The sequence below is a fragment of the Mus pahari genome, chromosome 3 (assembly GCF_900095145.1).
Source record: "Mus pahari chromosome 3, PAHARI_EIJ_v1.1, whole genome shotgun sequence".
NCBI lineage: Eukaryota > Metazoa > Chordata > Mammalia > Rodentia > Muridae > Mus > Mus pahari.
The window spans coordinates 46,077,783-46,092,756 of NC_034592.1; the positions used below are offsets into that span (position 1 = coordinate 46,077,783).

General features: G+C 44.0%; 1 non-coding gene across 1 annotated transcript; it reads right to left on the reverse strand.

Annotated features, from left to right (window-relative positions):
* Window positions 1-7,716: 7,716 nt before the first annotated feature.
* Window positions 7,717-7,823, reverse strand: LOC115063786. Its single transcript, XR_003843646.1, has one exon. It is a non-coding gene; the product is annotated as a U6 spliceosomal RNA (small nuclear RNA).
* Window positions 7,824-14,974: the final 7,151 nt, after the last annotated feature.

The window sequence follows — 14,974 nt, forward strand, 5'->3', positions numbered from 1 at the left end:
TAGCTGTCCTGAACTCACTATGTAGACCAGGCTAGCCATGAACTCAAGAGATCTACCTGCTTCTGCCTCCTGAGTGCTGGGTTTCAAGGTGTAAGCCCCTACTGCCCAGCTTATTTAGTCATTTATTTTTCAAAAGAAGAAATCACACAATTTTCCCAGGCTGGTGTCAAATTTCCCAACTCAAGGAATCCTCCTGCCTTAGACTCCCAGTAGCTGGGACTATACATTCATAGTACCGCTCCTGCCCAAAATGTCTTGTCTTAGATGTGAAGCAAAGAGAGACCTCCTCAACTTCTCATAGCAATATATGTGTGGAATCCACTTGGAAAACATTCTCTAGGCAACTAAAAGGTTTTGTACCCAACATCTATAGTCAAGTGCCCTAAAATGTATGCACATACAGCTTATGTAAGAGTCATATGCAAGGGGCTAGAGAGGTGGCTCAGCCATTAAGAGCACTGACTGCTCTTCCGAAGGTCATGAGTTCAAATCCCAGCAACCACATGGTGGCTCACAACCATCCATAATGAGATCTGACATCCTCTTCTGGAGTGTCTGAAGACAGCTACAGTGTACTTACATATAATAATAAATAAATCTAAAAAAAATAAAATAAAATAAAACATATATCGTTTTAAAAAAAAAGAGTCATATGCAAGAATGTTCATAACAGCGTGCTTGAGGTGGCCTTGGACTGAGAACAAGAGCTGTCCAGCAGTAGCAACCTCACGGAGAAGCTGGTGTGGATTTGCACTGGGTGATCTATCTCGTTTGCGGAACGCCATGAGCCAAGCAAGAGTAGGGTAGTTTAGAGTGCGTATTTTAGGTGAAAAAAGTTAAGAGAGCAATGAAATAATTACTAAAAGGTCACGCTGTGGTTGCCATTGAGATGACTGGTGCTTCTGGTCAAGAGGGGACCCAGGCAGAGATTACCAGAGAGCCAACAACGTTTGATTATTGACGTTAGTATTAGCGACACAGCGTTTGGCTTTATAACTAACCCATTAAGTTACATAATTTTATCTGGCTATGTGCTAATATTTTATAATAAACGGGCTTTTTAAAAAGAAAAAAATCATCTTCAGAATAAAAAAAAATGTTAACTTTTGAGAACACTTTTTAAAAAAAATGTTTAAGCCCATCTGTTCTCTCTCGGCTTCATCATCTCTCTTCTGCTCCTTTCTCCACTCGGAATGTCAGGCTAGCAGCAGGATCCTGCCTTTCTCACCGGCAACCTTCACGCGGGAGCCCATTGAGCCGGTCACATGGCTCTGGCTCAGCAGAACGAGAATGATGCGCAGCAGCCTGGAGCTTCCCTCCCCATGTCCCAGGAAGAGGTCTGCCTTTATTTCTCATGCAGGTTGAAGAGGAGGAAAAAGAAAGGAGACAGCCCCTGCTTATGAACCCCAGGGCACCCCTCTATAGGTTCTTACCCCTTGCTCCTAGGTCTGCAGGGCACATATATGGTGGGCTAACTGACTCTTGTAAAGGACACACTTCAAGGACTTGATTAAGAGGCATGGTGATTTAGAAAGGAGAAAGAGGAGGGGGAAGGAAGGAAAGAAGGGAGGGAGGGAGGGAGGGAGGGAGGAAGGAAGGAAGGAAGGAAGCATAGTGGAGGCCTGGGAGACGGGCAATGTGTTTGCTGTGTGAGCACCTGGGTTTAAACCCCCATCATCCACCCAAAAGCCAAGGATGAAAGCTCACCTGTAACCCCAGACATGAGATTCTAGGTACTTGCTGGCTAGCCAATCAAGGTGAAATATTGAATTCAAGGTCTAGCGAGAGACCCAGTTTCAAAAACCAAGGTGGAAAGAGAAAGAGAGAGGAATTTACTCAAGATCAACCTCTGACCTCAACGTGGGTACACAGACCAGCATGCACATATAAATGCACACATATATCAAACACATACATCCAAAGAGAGGGTGGGATGGAGAGAAGGAGAGAGAGGGGGGAGAGAGAGAGAGAGAGAGAGAGAGAGAGAGAGAGAGAGAGAGAGAGAGAGAGGAGAGAGGGGGAGAGAGAGGGGAGAGGGGAGAGAGAGGAAAGAGAGAAGAGAGAGAGAAAGAGAAGAGAGGGGGGAGAGAGAGGAGAACAGAGAGGGAGAGCAAGAGGAGAGAGAGGGGGAGAGAGAGGGGAGAGGGGAGAGAGAGGAAAGAGAGAAGAGAGAGAGAAAGAGAGAGAGTATTTATTTCTTAAAAACCTTCCAAGGGAAGAGAGCACAATGTAATGAATGAAATAAACAAATATTCATGATTTATCTCAGGAGAAACAGCAGTATCTAAAGATTTAAGACATACGACATACTCATGTAATCCCAGGAAACTGGAGTATGGCCATTGTGATGGGCAAGACAGTGCAAAGTTTCCTCCATCTTGTATCCTTACTGAGGCCAGCTATTTCAGTTTAACTAGAATTCTTTGACAGAGAATCGCACGGAAAACTACCTAACTCTATTCTAGGATACGAAGGTCAGGATATCCCAGCTGACTGCTTATCTTAGCTTGTTTTAAACTGCAAAGATTCCTACAGCTGCCGAGAAAGATGCCAGGGTGTGGCTTCTGCCTTTACAAACCCCGTGTTCATTGCTTCTCAGCCTCTTGGCTAAGATCAAGTGTAAAAACCCTGTGTTCTAGACACCCAGAGCCACACCTAGATGGGCACATTCCCCATCTCCCCCAATATCTAGGTGTGGGTCAAACAGGCTGGAATAAAGACTTTCAGTTGGCTATAAACTGCTCCTGAGTGGTCATCTCTAGTGGGCCATCCATAACAGAGTTTAAGACCAGCTTGGATTATACACTGTGTTCATGCTCAATCAGGACCATATAGCAAGACATTGTTTCATCAAACAAATAAAACAAAGGGATGGATACTAGAATATCATTAGACTGTTCTACATCATCTTAAAGGAGTTTTGTAATGCAATTACCTATAATGTGTGTGTGTATATATATATATATATATATATATATATATATATATATATATATGTATGTATATATATACATATATATATATACATATATATGCGTATCACACTCTGCATATACATAAAGGCTCACTATAGTCCTGCTGCTTTCCTTTTAAAAAATATAAGTACTGAGGTGGTTTTCTTTGGTTGCTATCATTGTTTTTTGGTGGTGGTAGTGGAGTGAGTTTTTGAGACCAAACTCAGAACCTTATGTGTGGACAACACTCTGTCATAGAACTCTGTCTATCCACAGTCAGTTGGAGCTTAGGGCACTGGGTTGAAACTCAAGGTCCCAACAAAGTTAAACACTTACTCTCCCACTGACCTACTGCCCTAGCCTGTGACACCTTAAAAATATGTCCATAAGGGCTTCAGGACTCCTTTGCATGGGGCCTAATTCTCCTCTCACGACAAGTGAAAGATCTGCACAGAGTGTGAAGAATGACTCTCGGGGTGGGTCAGGAAAGATGGCAGCCTTCCTCCTGGTTCTGTCTCTGGATCATTTCCTCTAAGGGAGCCAGCTTCTATTTCTTCCTGTTGGCAACTGGCAATCACTTGCCATTCGTGGGAGCCATTTCAGGAGTGAGTCTCCCAACCCTGTCTAGCTTTAGGTGACTGCTACCCCTGCAGGGAACAGGGCAGCTCGCTACCTGTGAACGCCCATGTGCAAGAACCATTGAGATAAGTCACTCTGGATTCCTGATTCACAGAAACCAATGGAAATATATTGTTAAGCCATTAAATACTGGGGCTAAGTTTTAAATCAACAATAGGTAGCTAACACTATCTATTAGGAGGAAAAGAGTGGAAGAAATTTTTATTTTAAAATTTTGTATTTGTGTATCTGTGTTGTTGGAATAATTAATAACTCTACTAGTTCTTAATATGACCTAGCCAACTACCTAATAATTGAGGAAGAGTCCTTTAGTACAATTACTGAGTGATTACCCCTAAACTGATTTTTTTTCTTTCTCTGTATAGCCCTGGCTGTCCTGGAACTCACTTTGTAGACCAGGCTGACCTCAAACTCAGAAATCCGCCTGCCTCTGCATCCTGAGTGCTGGGATTAAAGGCGTGTGCCACAACGCCCGGCTTCTGATTTTCTACATTAGACTGCCTCAGTATCCCCCAATTTACTTGCCACTAGTCATCCTGTCTGTGCTAGATTCACTCCCTCAGGCCATTTCCTAGTTCGTTATCTTCTTTCCTCCCCCCCCCATCTTCCCCTCCCCTCTCTCTTTTCCTTGTGGTCCCAGCCTGGTATCCAAAGGCTGGCCTACCTCTATTCTCCCCAGTAATTGACTGTCTGCCAGGCACTTTATTTAACTAGTCAGAGAATATATGGAACATAGTTTATACAGCATCATTTGGTGTATGTGAGAATCTGCTCACCTGGACTACAACCAGATCCTGGAGGCCAGTGGTTAGCATTTGAATACATAACAGCACCAGGTAAACCACCAAAATGTCTGTGTGCAGGAACATATATATGTTGGGGACTAACTCAAGGTTTCATATATGCCGAACAAAAACTCTACCTTTGAACTGTGCTCCCAGTCCACTGCTTATAATTTTTTAAATAAAAGACAATCATGTTAAAAAACAAAAACAACAAAAAAAAAAAAACAAAACAGGGGCTTGGGAGCTGGCTCAGTGGACAAAGGCTTTCAGCGGAAGCATGAGGACCCAAATTCACATCATTTTCATCCACATGACAGGGTGGCTAGCCTGTCATTCCTGAGCTGGAGGCAAAGAGAAGGGAACCCCAGGAGCAAGCTAACCATCTAGACTACCTAGGGTAGCCAAATCCACACAGTTCAAGTTCAGGGAAATAACTTGATATTAACTTCTGACTTCCACATGCAGGTGCACACATGGGTACATGCACCCACATAGACATTCAAACGCGTGCACACACACACACACATACACATGCTGATAATTATTAATCTTAGAAAGACAGGAAGTTGAGCTTTAAGAAAAAGTATTAACTGATCATTTGCAAGAACCCAGAAAGACTAATACATAGTTCTTGAAACATTTGTGAGACAGTCTTGAGCCACGAGTGGGAGCGTGGGCCTGTAACCCCAATATTCAGAGGTAAGTAGAGGAGGTCACAAGTCCAGCCTTGGTTGTGCAGTGAGACTCTGTCTTGAAAATAAAAACAAAAAGAGAGAGAGAGAGAGAGAGAGAGAGAGAGAGAGAGAGAGAGAGAGAGAGAGAGAGAGAGAGAGAGAGAGAGAGAGAGAGAGAGAGAGAGAGGGAGATCAGGGAAAGAGGGATAGACAGAGTGGGGAATGAGAAAAAAAACCTGATCATGGAGACTGCCTATGTAGAGAAATAGGCCAAAAATATATGTCTGTTCCCGGCGATATAAAACATGATATATTGCCAGTCATCATTCACTATTATGTTTTTCTGGCTGGATATTACTCAGTCATCCCTGACTTAAAGAGGAGGAAACCACAGAAGGGCATGTCTCTCTGTTGCACAAACGTTTGCGTTTATGCTCACAAAGGACAAAGAACCCCTTTTGGCTTCCCTCCCCCCCACCCCCCCTTAGAGAGTCAGTCATTCATCGGGTGGCTCTGCTCAGTGGCAACGGGCACAAGTCATGATGCTAATTGAAATCGCTTTCTCCTGGCCTCTGTAGCCTTCCTCTGGGTTGTGCCCATTAGAACGCCGACCAGTATTTGTCTTCTCCTCACATCACGTCCTCCATTTTAACCATTTCCTTTCTCTCCTTGGTACAGCTTGGGCAAATCAATCTAGGTAGGGTGTACAGTAAGGATTTTCTAGAAAAATGCCATTGGCTTACCGACTTCCTCTACTCAACAGTTACAGCTAATTCCTGTTGAGCTAATGGTTCCAGGGGACTGATGTCTGCATCCTGTAGCAAACATTCCCATCATTTCTCCCCGCCCCCACTTACCAAACATTCTTCAGCTCTTACCGAAGCTGAAAGCCCCAGACTTCTCTGGGTATTGTGTGCACTGTTAGATGGGTTTCATGCACCAGGCAGATTTCATTTAAAGTAAATATTAATCTCGCCCGGTATATAAATGAAACATCTGCAGTCTTCGGCATGTAATGATACCATCAGGGGAGGAAGGCGCATAAAGGGGAGAGGGAGAGGTCGTTAAGAACAGAATGCTGGGCTAAGACAAAGGAATCTAGACAGAGACCAGCTGTCTGAAAAGCTGGAGTAATTGTTCTCCTGGAATTTCGTCATCAGCCCGAGTGCTGGAAGCCGGTCTAGTCATGGTCACTCCAGCTAACCACCCAAGTAGTGCCAATCCAGGCTTACTGGTGTTCAGACAGGAACCCGACACCCATTTGCCACGCTTAACAACCTGTTAGTCAAACAGGTCTCCCATCATCACCCACGCCCCTTTGCTGACATTAAAAGGCCCTAGAACTTTCCCAGAAGCTACTCCGCTTTGACTGAACACCAGGCTTTCAGCTATTGACTGTTTTATGGGCCCCATTGGATGGCAGCAGGCAAACGGGGTGAGATAGATTTGGAATAAGCTGGTTCAGACAGTGCCACGCCTGTGTGGATCTATTTGGATCTTTGATGTCTTCCTTGTTGTTTCTCGGTTGGCATGCTTCAAATCTGCACTTAAGTCTCCCAGAGAAAAAGCTGCTAATGCAAATGGACAGGTGTTTAGAATGGACTGTCGCCTTAACCTCCCCAGAGATGAAGAAGCAGGAAACAACGGATCAATTGGGACTACCTCTTCGGTTTCTTCTTCTAAATACAAGAGGTTGTTGAGTTCAGGCTACCCCTTCCTTCTTCTGTCTCTGTTTTTTCAGATGACTTAAATTGTAGCTATAACAGAAAGAGGTGGATCCTCAACTCTAGGACAGTCCTATAAAAACTGTTTTTTTTTTTTTTTTTTTTTTTTTTTTTTAAAAATTTTGTTTTTTTTTTTTTTTTTTTTTTTAGTTTTATACAATTATGATTTCTTTTTATTATTATTATTATTATTATTTTCTTTATTTACATTTCAAATGCTATCCCGAAAGATTCCCATACCCCTCCCCCCACCTCTGTTCCCCTACCCACCCACTCCCACTACTTGGCCCAGGCCTTGCCTTGTGCTAGGTCATATGGAGTTTGGAAGACCAAGGAGCCTCTATTCCCACTGATGGCCGATTAGGTCATCTTCTGCTACAAATGCAGCTAGAAACACAAACCCAGGGGGTACTAGTTAGTTCCTGTTGTTGTTCCACCTACAGGGTTGCAGCCCCCTTCAGGTACTTGGGTACTTTCTCTAGTTCCTCCATTGGGGACCCTGTGTTCCATCCAGTAGCTGGCTGTGATCATCCATTTCGGTGTTTACCAGGCACTGGCGTAGCCTCACAAGAGGCCACAATATCAGGGTCCCTTCAGCAGTATCTTGCCGGCATGAGCATGAGCATTAGTATCTAGGTTTGGTGGCCGATGATGGGATGGACTCCGAATGGGGTCCTCTCTGGATAGTCCATCCCTTCATCCCAGCTCCAAACTTTGTCGCTGTACCTATAATTTTTCATGGGGGTTATGTTCCTCATTCTAAGGAGGAATGAAGTATCCACAAATGTTCATCCTTCTTGATTTTCTTCTGTTTTCCATAATGTGTCTTGGATATTCCAAGTTTCTGGGCTAATATCCGCTTATCAGTGAGTACATATCTAGTGACTTCTTTTGTGATTGGGTTACCTCACTAAGGATGATATCCTCCAAATACATCCATAAAAATATGGAACGCTTCACGAATTTGCGTGTCATCCTTGCGCAGGGGCCATGCTAATCTTCTCTGTATCGTTCCAATTTTAGTATATGTGCTGCCGAAGCGAGCACATAAAAACTGTTTTGACCTCTGTGCCCAAGTGATTATTGATTATTTTAAGAGCATTATCAGAGTCTTCGACATTCATTTTTTTTTGGGGGGGGGTTTCCAATATTCATCTTCAACAGTGACTTTTTCATCTTAAAAAAATGTCTACAGAGATACAAAACTATATAAATGGAAATGCCTGGATTCACTTTAAATATTCTTTTTTGGTTCTAAAATATGTTTTCTCAGAGACTCTGGTCTTCATGCTTGAGGCTTTCTTTCTTTCTTTTTTTTTGTTTTCCGAGACAGGGTTTCTCTGTGTAGCCCTGGTTGTCCTAGAACTCACTTTGTAGACCAGGCTGGCCTTGAACTCAGAAATCCATCTGCCTCTGCCTCTGCCTCCCGAGCGCTGGGATTAAAGGCATGCGCCACCACGCCCGGCCTGCTTGAGGCTTTCAATGCAATGCCCAGCACACACACACACATACACACACACACACACACACACACATACACTATTAGAAAAATTGAGAGGCTGTGGAAAAATAATAACTTATAACTCACACAAATATTACTAAATTAGAGTTAATCAGAGATGAGGCAGGGCACCACACTAACATACCAAATACAGACTGCTGTCGGCATGTAAACGCTGCTGCTGTGTGTAAACCTGGCACCAATAACTCAGTAGAAGTCTGTGTGGTCCCCTTTGCACATAGCGTAACACTGTAAGCATCTTTAGGTACGATTTTCTTTAAAAGTAGCTTTTCTAATTTAGAAATCAGACTTTTAATTTGTCTTAGAATATACTTAGCGACAGCCAACTCTAGTTATATCAACATTTTGAACGCTAACTGAACACTCAAAGTTAGTGAACACACTGTTTGACTGTGTGTACTAATTGTTGTAAGTCATGGTGGAAACCCCACTTTATAAGCTTAAGGGTTCATTCTTTTTCTTAGTCAAGATTACATCTCTTGCAGAAGCAGGTCAATGGTTCTCAACCATGCTCTGCCTGAGACCTCTAGAGAGACTTGGTCCCTGAGGTGCTCCAGAGAACATTTCTCTTCAAAATACCGGTTCCCTTCAGAATTTCTACACTCAGAGCAATGATTAAAAACACATAAGTAACACTTTAAGTGAACTCCTCAAAACTGCAAATGCTGCTTAGGAATGGACGGTGAAAACCGGGGCACAGCCAAGAGAGCTCTTTCACGAAACTGGCCACCGTCCTGGGTAACGGGAGACTTTGGAAATGATCACTCAAGGCTTTTGAGGAACAGAAATAGAACAATGTTGCCTCTCAATTTCAGGGCACTGTCTGAATGACCCACTTGGCACCTCTAGCATGCCTTTCTCCAAATCCCTCTTAGTTGATTTTTTTTTTCTTTTGTGATTAGCTTTAGATCCTTGGCCAGGTTGGTTTAATCTATCTATCTATCTATCTATCTATCTATCTATCTATCTATCTATCTATCTATCTATCTACCTATCATCTTATTTGTTTATTCTTAATTTGATACAGAGTCTCCCATATCCCAGGTTAGCCTGGGACTCACTATGTAGCTTGTGGCTTGCCTTGAACCTCTGATCTATCTGCTTGTATCTCCCAAGTGCAGGAACTGCACATGCACCACCACTCCCAGCATGGATTTCTTTTTTTAATAAGCCCACTCTCTCCACTAACCACTCCTTTACTCTACCCTATTCCCAAGACTGTGGGCAACTGAACAAATTACACTAGGAGACCAGGGGAGTCATGGGAAATCCTGAGAAGTTAGGAAATCGGAAGAAAGTGAAACCAATTTTCATATTAGAGAGGAGTCCTTGCAAATTGTGTGGCCCGCTCATCTGGGAACGGAAGTTGAATAGTGCTAGAACCTGTTGTGAGAACGAGGGGACACAGATGCAAGGATATACCTCGGCCCAGGATGGTCATTAGGGTCACTCGCCCACTCCCTCTGGCGCCCCCTTTCCGCCAATAAGAGGATTTCACTTCATGGTCCAGTTTGGGTTGTTGGCACCATGCAGCTGGGTCCTGGTAATCCGAAGATAACAAAAGCAATATATACTTACGCTGCCAGAGCCCTTAAGACACCAACCATTTCCCCTTAGCCCCGTAACAAGCAAGGTGGAGATGGCTCCCACAGCTCCGGTTCCTAGTTCCGCACAAGGCACCAGGGGAACGAACAAGAAACAATTTCATCTCCAGCCACAGAGACTTGGGTGCTGTTCTTTCAGAGTAACTATGGTGCCTTTTTGTTTGTTTGTTTGTTTGTTTGTTTGTTTTTGTTTTTTTCTTGCTGAAGAGCCCAGTGTACCAGCGAGAGAAACAGTAAGCAGTTGCAGGGGCGTCCGGTAGAGCCTCTGCCTTCGCTCCGCTAAGATGAAGAAGCCGTATTTCCCCCCCCACCCCACCCCCACCCCACCCCCCGACTGAAGCTTGACTATATTTCTTTGGTGAGGAAGCTAGACTCTTCCTTCCCTCCAGTAGCCTTTCAGAAAGTTGAGATCGGACAGTAAACTGCTTCCTGTGTCTTAGACTAAGCCTCAGGATAGCAGTGAGAAACCACTGCTATGTTTTGTTTTGTTTTGTTTGTTTTTGTTTGTTTGGGACTTTAGTTTTACTCTTGGGAGAGACAAGGACATGTCCTCCCCACTCTCATTTCTTGTCTTACTTTTTTTTTTTTTTTTTTTTTTTGGTTTTTTGAGACAGGGTTTCTCTGTGTAGCCCTGGCTGTCCTGGAACTCACTCTGTAGACCAGGCTGGCCTCGAACTCAGAAATCCGCCTGCCTCTGCCTCCCGAGTGCTGGGATTAAAGTTGTGCGCCACCACGCCCGGCTCTTGTCTTACTTTTTAGTTTAATAAAATATTGCTGGGGGCTGGAGAGATGGCTCAGAGGTTAAGAGCACTGACTGCTCTTTCAGAGGTCCTGAGTTCAATCTCCAGCAACCACATGGATGCTGTATGCTTGATGGCTCACAACCATCTATAATGGGGTCTAGGGCCCTCTTCAGGGTGTCTGTAGACAGCAACAGTATAATATAGTCACATATATAAAATAAATTAATATTTTAAAAAAAAATTTTTTTTTTGAGACAAGGTTTCTCTATATATCCCTGGCTGTCCTGGAACTCACTCTGTAGACCAGGCTGGCCTCGAACTCCCGAGTTCTGGGATTAAAGGTGTGTGCCACCATGCCCGGCTAAAATATTTCTTTCTTTCTTTCTTTCTTTCTTTCTTTTTTTTTTTTTTTTTTTTACAGATTTATGTGTTTATTTTATGTATATGGCTACACTGAAGCTGCACAGATGGTTGTGAGCCTTCATGTGGTTGTTGGGAATTGAATTTTTAGGACCTCTGATCGCTCTGGTCAACCCAGTCGTTCCCACTTGCTCAGTCCCTGCTCCCTCTCTTCAAAGATGCCAGAAGAGGGCATCAGATTTCTTTACGGATGGTTGTGAGCCACCATGTGGTTGCTGGAATTTGAACTCAGGACCTTCAGAAGAGCAGTCATTGCTCTTACCCACTGAGCCATCTCATCAGTCCTAAAAAGTATTTCTGAATACCCAGAGACACTAACTCAGTATGTTTGTAGATTAAAAATAAGAACGCATCTCTTGGAAATGATCATTGCATTTTTATAAATAAAGTATAACTTGCAAAATAAAGATCACATTAGCAAAAATATTTAAATGCCTTATTTCCTTTGCCCTTGTTTACTGATTTCCATTTCTTCTTCCTTCTGGGGCAGGCAGATAGAAGTGGGGTCTTGAGACAGAGTCTCATGTAGCCCAGGCTGGCCTTGAATTCACTTTGTAGCTGAGGCTAGTCTTGAACTCTTCATCCTACTTTCATCTCTAGGGATGGGTGTCTAGGCGTGTACTACGACTACTCATCACGGCTCTTGCCCCATTCCTTTTCAATTAATGTTTACAACCGATGTCAAAGAATAATAAAAATGTTTGCCAGTCCCTGTTAATAATTGACAAGTTTCTTGAAGACTTTGCTATAACTAAATTTCAGAACAGTAACTAGGAGACTCTTTGCTCACTGTTATGACAATTGATGCCATTACATCATGAAATCATGATGTCATTAAAGGGACTTTTTAGAAAAAATAAAAGGCAGTATTTTCCAGGTATGTTTCCTGCAGGGATGTGGTGAGCATTCAGATCAGGACTGCATTGGGCTGCAGATGACAGAAGCGGGGGTGGGGGGTGGGGAGGGTGGCATAGTCTGTCAGAAGCCGGGGACAAAAGCATAGTCTGGTGGCATCCCTTTTCCTTAGGTAAGAAGTCTGAGATGCTGGTGTACAGCATGCATGTCATCCCAGGACCTGGGAAGGGGAGGCAGGATGCAGAGTTCTAGGCCAGCTTGGACTAGCATATTGAATACTCAGTCTTAACAATAACAGATGTCTGGAGGTGGGCATTTCACTGTGAAGGAGAACAAGGGGCCTTTCTGTGCTCCTTTTCTGTCACTGTCGACTGCTTTCCTGGAAACCTCTGACTGTGGAGCCACTGGATGTGATGCCTGTAAGGAAGACGGAGGGGGGGGTGGAGGGGGTCCTTTGTTTGTTTGTTTGTTTGTTTGAGATAAGGTTTCATTTTACAGACTCCTGTGACCTAGAACTCAATCACAGAGCTCCTCCAGCCTCAGCTTCTTTTGTGCTGGGATCAAAGGCCTGGTGCTTTTTTGCTTTCGTTTTGCATAAGGGGGCAGTGCTTTTGATCTGGGCACACAGCCCCTGCATACAAAAGAAACATGCTATTTGTGCTACAGACAAGGATGGGTAGAACAGGTAAACAGCTAGCAATATCTTCCAGGGAACTGTAAGAGCCCAAGTCTCAGATCTTTCGCAATGAAACTGGGGACAATTTACTGCTATCTTCCCATTGTATACCATTAAAAACTGAGGTGCCAGGCTGGGCATGGTGGTATTCACCTTTAATCTCAGCTCTTGGAAAGCAGAGTCAGGTAGGTCTCTGTGAGTTCAAGGCCAGCCTGGTCTATAAATTGAGTTCCAGGACAGCCAGGGCTACACAGTGAAACCTTTTTTTTTTTGGGGGGGGGGGGAGAGTGGGGAACAAAAAACAAATAATCAAAAACAAAACAAAACAAAAACCACTCAGGTGTCAGGGGCTTGCTAAGGCAGGGCCATACGAGTGCTAGGTTGGGTGAAATTGTAATTGCAAAGTTGGAACCCCCCCACCTTGGACAATGGTAATCACAAAAAAAAAAACAAAGACAGAAAGTGGGTCAAGTTTGCAGACTGCTCCTTTAAACCCCTGGCTGTGTAATCCACTGCACTGGGAGCCAGCCCAGGGCATGACCAAGGTCTCTTGGGCAATCTGCCAGCCAGCCCCCCCATGGGATTCGGTTATTCCGTCATTTCTTCCCTACTGTAACCACATACTCCACTCGTTCCTAGGCAGCTGTGACATCTGGATTAGCTTGCCAGAGAGAGTTCACGAGTCCAGGAAGCTGGGCACATCAAAGATCTGGGAAGCAACTTAGTGGGGGAGGGGCAGGCAGAAGGTATGTCCCGCCTGGCCTCTGGGGTGTGTTTCCCATAGGGTAGGAGGCACTATAGCTCATGAAGAGAACCAACTGATGCCAAAGCAATAAGTAAATATGTACAAAGATCCAACCATCACAATGCTCGGGGGTCTGCAGTCAGCCTGTTATCTTTATTCATTGTTTTAGCTGACTTTAACAGCTCCTGGGCCTGCAGTAAAACCCGTGAAGTACAGGAACAAGAAGAAAGGCTTGGCTCCGGGCTGGAGAGCAGAGGCACTGGGAGCCAGCCATGGTTCTCAGGTTGTAAAATAAAATCTCCAGACCAATTGGACACTGGCCTGAGGCCATGGCAGTGATTAATGCCAAGAGTTGTAAAAAGTGCTATGCCAGATTGGTCAGCCAGGCTGTACGGTGTGCGTGTCTGTGAATGGCTTTTGTTTTTCTTCTCTCTTCAAAGCAGCATAATATGAAACACATCATTTCCAGTCGCTTTGGCATCTAAAGTAAAATTAAAAACTCATTTACTTTTCTCTTTTAATTAAGAACTTAGGCAACTTCGGAGAAGCCCAAAGTAATGTGATACCCCAAACCTGTGACGTCATTCTGTCTCCCCAAGTCGTTCTTAATATGCACGGGTGCGTTTTTTTACACAGGTGTCATTAGTGTAGTAGACAAACAGTTCTGGGTTCAACTTTTTCCCCTTGACCTTATTTTATGTAGACATTTTCAGAGTTATTGGGAGCATGTGTTTTAGGGGTTGTCTGTCAGCTGTGTTCTGTTACATCGATCCACGCAGTCTGCTTAATCATGTCTTGTTTGTGGGGCACTCGGACTGTTTTTCATTATGAATGATGCCACTTCCCACATTTTTGTTTAGATTCTTTTTTTTCCCCCTTACCGTTGAGTTATTTTTAAGGATTATGATCTCCTAAGGGCCACGTCTTTGTCAATATTATAAAAAGCTTCTCACCTCTTCTTGCTTGTTCATCGGCCGTGTACACATAAACTCGATTTTCAACATCACTGCACGTGCCAATTTATTTATCTGTGCCTCTTCGCTCCAGAACAACTCTACTGTAGCCTACTTCATAATGTTGGGACACGGGCCTACAAACTACATCTCCCAGGATTCACTTCAGCTGGCTCCGAACTAGGTACAATTAGTAGAAGGTGCCAACAGTAATCAGAAAGGGAAGGAGGAGGTGCCACAGTTCTCTTCCTTTTGGCAGTATCTCCAGAAGTGACATCATTTCTGGATACCTTCTCCCCGGTATTCCCGGCATTCTTTTAGACACTCCCAGAGACAAGAAAGAAGCGCAATTCTGTAGTATTTCCCCTCCTTCCCATTTTACCACCTGCTTCCTGGCCACCTGCTTCCTGGCTTTCTTTCCTTATTAATCTCAGGGGTAGCTACCTTTCACGGTCTGTTTTCAGCTGGCTCAACAATATGTTTTTTTTTTTTTTTCATATCAAACGCTTTGTCTTTGAAATTCCGAGCATGGTCTTCCTTCCTTCCTTCCTCCCTCCTTCCCTCCTTTCCTTCCTTCCTCCCTTTCTTCCTTCCTTCCTTTCTTCCTCCCTTCCTCCCTCCCTCCCTCCTTTCCTTCCTTCCTCCCTTTCTTCCTTCCTTCCTTCCTCCCTTCCTCCCTC